General features: G+C 34.5%; 1 long non-coding RNA gene across 1 annotated transcript; it reads right to left on the reverse strand.

The window, feature by feature from the left end:
* Nucleotides 1–1192: 1192 nt before the first annotated feature.
* Nucleotides 1193–1832, reverse strand: LOC145627163 (uncharacterized). The gene is made up of 2 exons (XR_014111337.1): nucleotides 1697–1832; nucleotides 1193–1501 (listed from the first exon to the last, which is right to left on the reverse strand). It is a non-coding gene; the product is annotated as an uncharacterized LOC145627163 (long non-coding RNA).
* Between the last annotated feature and the right edge of the window lie 1931 nt (nucleotides 1833–3763).

A 3763-nucleotide genomic window follows, 5' to 3' on the forward strand; every position in this document is an offset into this window, starting at 1 on the left:
GTGGAGGTCTTAATCTGTGCCCGTGGACTAACTAGAGGAATCACACTTGAGGTTCTTTATCTCCCATTGTTCTTGCTCGAATGCACGTGGAATCACGCTTTAAAGGTACGATTTTATGTTCTTTATGTGTTATGCATTAGATCTTGGGATTAGGTACTGTATGAATATGATTCATGTATTTCCGCTGCGTTGTACCTATAATTCCCTACAGTTTCAACCTTTCTATAGTGTCTTTTAAAACAATGTTGTCATCAACAAGACTAAAGAATCTATATTGAATGTCAAATTTCATGTTGTCAACCCACTCACTATTTTCTTTGTAAGTAGTCAAAGCTTTATCACTTTGCTGTTTAGCTCTATGCAATTCTTTGAAATCCTCTTGAATATCTAAAACAGCACATATTAGATTCTCTTTAGAAAAATGTTATAAGTCTTTTTGAGGAAACCATACCTCAGCTTCAAGTTCCTTTAACTTGGTTGTTTCATCAGTTTTGGCCATTAGGCATAAATGAGTTGTTTCTTCAGGAGGTTGGTCTTCATCCTCTTCTGAGTCTGTATCTCCCCAGGAAGCTAGCTATGCCTTCTTCACATTATCCTTAGTGTAGTAGGGCTTATACACTCTAGGTTCCTTAGATTTCTCCTTAGCTTTGTTCTTTCCTTCCTTAAGTGGACAATCTTTGATGAAGTGATCTTTTCACTACAAGAAAAAGGCGAATTAGCGACGGCCAAATTCGTCGCAAAAATGAATAGTCGCTGAAGACCTCGTCACAAATTCATTTTTGCGACTTATTTTTGGATAGTCGCAAATTTAGCTACGGATTTGCAACGACTTTGTGACTACAATTTAGCGACTAACTTTAAAATTTTAGCAACTAAATCACTGTCCGTCGTAAAATATTTGCAACGGATTAGCAACTATGAAGACCAATAATTTAAGACTACGGCGACCAATATTTTGTGACGGATTAGCGACCGCAAGACTAATAATTTGCGGCGGATTAGAGACTACTAAGACCAATTATTTTGCAACTAACCATTCAGTCTCTAAAACAAATCTGCAGTCGCTAAATTTTTGTAATTGACTATAAATATTTGGAGACCATAATTTAGTGATGACCAATATCAGTCACCGAAAGAAAAGAAAAGGGTTCCCAAGCGTAAATTAAAATAACCAAAATGTCAATTTTATTAAAATATCATCAATTTGTATCAATATAATAAAAAAAAAATATTCTAAACCACATGACTAATTGTTTCAAAATCACCACCCATATAAAGGAAGCTACTTCAAATAAGAACTAATGACGATATACAAATATGCCTCCAAATATTAAAGATCAGTAGTTATCCACAAATCGTTCTTGAAGTACATTTATGAAGCGCTCCCTAAACCGTAAACTTTTCCTTTCTTTTGCCCACATACAACCTCTAAGTAGACTTTTTTGGAGCTTATCTCAATTTCTTTGTTCTTATGTTCCTCAAGTTTTTCCATATATTCTCCCTGCATTAAGATATGTATTAGTAAATATGGTCTCAAATGTTCAAATCATAAAACATGTACCAAAGGACTTATGCGCCAGCATAAAAAGTAAAATTAAAGACCCTTAATTAGATTACAGATAAGAACAATCACCAACACTTGAAACCTCTCACGACTAGTATTGGTAATTTGTAGCTATCTAAATAAAAGACTAACCTGAAATTCATACTCATTGTTTCGGCAAAAAATGAGCTAATCCGGGCCTCGAAGGGGTGCCTGAGAACCTCGAATTTGGGCCTTGAATCGACCTGCAAAATGAACCCCGAGCCTCGGGGGTGGACCCCGGGGTGGAGCCTCCAACGCCAAAGTTAGTAGCCAAACAATGCATATATTGAGAGGAGTTAAGGAGAGAGAGTTAAGGAGTATGGTCATCTTAGATGATAAGAGTGACCTTCTTTACCTTTGTCCCCTTGAGGGGTATATATAGGAGTACATGGTGGGTGTTAGTGAACCCTTAGAAGTACATATGTGGCTCGTTGAAGACCATATTGATGCATTTTACTTATTTGGGACCTTTTAGACCTTTTTATGCCCTTTGGGCTTATATGGGTCGAATTACCCAAGACTAAAATAGGTATGACCATTTTAGTACCCAAACACTCATGAAGCAATGCATTTACGCCCGACTTCAAAAGTTTATCCAAAATATCAAGAATAACCATAATTAAGCAACTCTGTATCACAAATCAGTACAGAGATGAGAAAACTTATAAGAACAAAACAATCAATACAATGAATTCACATAAACCTAAAGTCACCGTACCTATAATTAAATCTTGGTTGTAAGGATGTAAGCTCAATCAGGGTATCTAGATCAAATTTAAGTAGCAAATGAGTCACATTTGGTGCGGCCTGCTGATATTGTCAATAAGAAGCTGTAAAAAAAAGAGATGATATCAATAGAAAGCCAATAACAAATTCAATAGTATAAGCAACTCACTAACAATACTCTAGCACCTAGAGTATAAGTACACCCAGATATCACTGCTATTATCCGCAATCTGGCCTTCTTGTTCACGTGTCTCTAGTCACGGAGCATAATCATCTATCAAGGAGCTTGCAGAATTAGATTTCAGCAGCAACTGAACTAGCACAACCATACGAGAGCTGGCAAAGATAAGGACAGTAGACATGACTTAGTTTCCATTGTAAGTACAATGAATATTTAATAAAATAATCCACTAGCAAGTGATGCATGAAGTATGAACTATGAAGGAGAGTAAGACAAAATAAAGTTGGGTATTGGCTAACGAAGAAACATTCACTAATGCTATTAAGAACGGTTGATCAGTTATAGATGTAAACAGCCACAAAAACAAAAATCAAAACTTTATAGATTAAAGAATATTAAGGCAGAATGATACATAAAATGAATACCTCAAAGAGCTCATGATTTTGATTGAGCATTGTTGAATAAGTGGCTGTAGATCATATCTCACATACTCTAACCAATCAACCACATTTAGAGGAAAAAAAAAGTTGGAATAATATAACTTGGGATCTTTACATTGAAAATAATTAGGGCTTTTTGCATAATCAATCAATTTTGATAGGTTTTTCATTAATTGACTATGATAATCCTAAAATTTGCAATTGGCAGCCAGATTAAAATCAATTCTCAATGGAAACCAGAGTTAAAATCAATTCAATGAATTCGCAAATAAATCAACTCGAAATTAAATCAATTTAATTAGATTAAAATCAATTCGCAAATCGCAATGGAAACCAGATATTAAAAAATTGGGCAAAAAACTCAATGATAAACTAAAATTCACAATTGGCCAATTGTAGTAAGAGAAAGATGGAATGGACAGTAGGAAGGGGAAGAATACATGACTAACCTGGGAGGAGATGTGGTGGCGCAACGACGACAGATAAAGACGAAGACAACGGGTTGATTGATTACTCTGAAGTTCTGAACTTGGCCTTCTGTTTTTTTTGTTTTTTTTTTTTTTTTGCAAGAGGAAAAAGAGTATGTAATTACGTATTATGAATGACTCAAGTAAAAAAGAGTGATTTAGTTCTTGGTTTGAGGGAACAACATGTAATACTAAGGGTTTTTTTATGAATTTTGTTCACTATTACCCAAAAAAAACACACAAAATTATTTTTTACCACCAAAAATTTTAAAAGTTTTATATTACAATAAAAAAAACTAAATTGTTTTTTTCAACCTACCGTAAAGAAAACCGTTACATCTAACGGTTTAAAAAAATTCTTCGA

This window comes from Chenopodium album, chromosome 4 (genome assembly GCF_948465745.1).
Source record: "Chenopodium album chromosome 4, dcCheAlbu1.1, whole genome shotgun sequence".
Classification (NCBI taxonomy): domain Eukaryota; kingdom Viridiplantae; phylum Streptophyta; class Magnoliopsida; order Caryophyllales; family Amaranthaceae; genus Chenopodium; species Chenopodium album.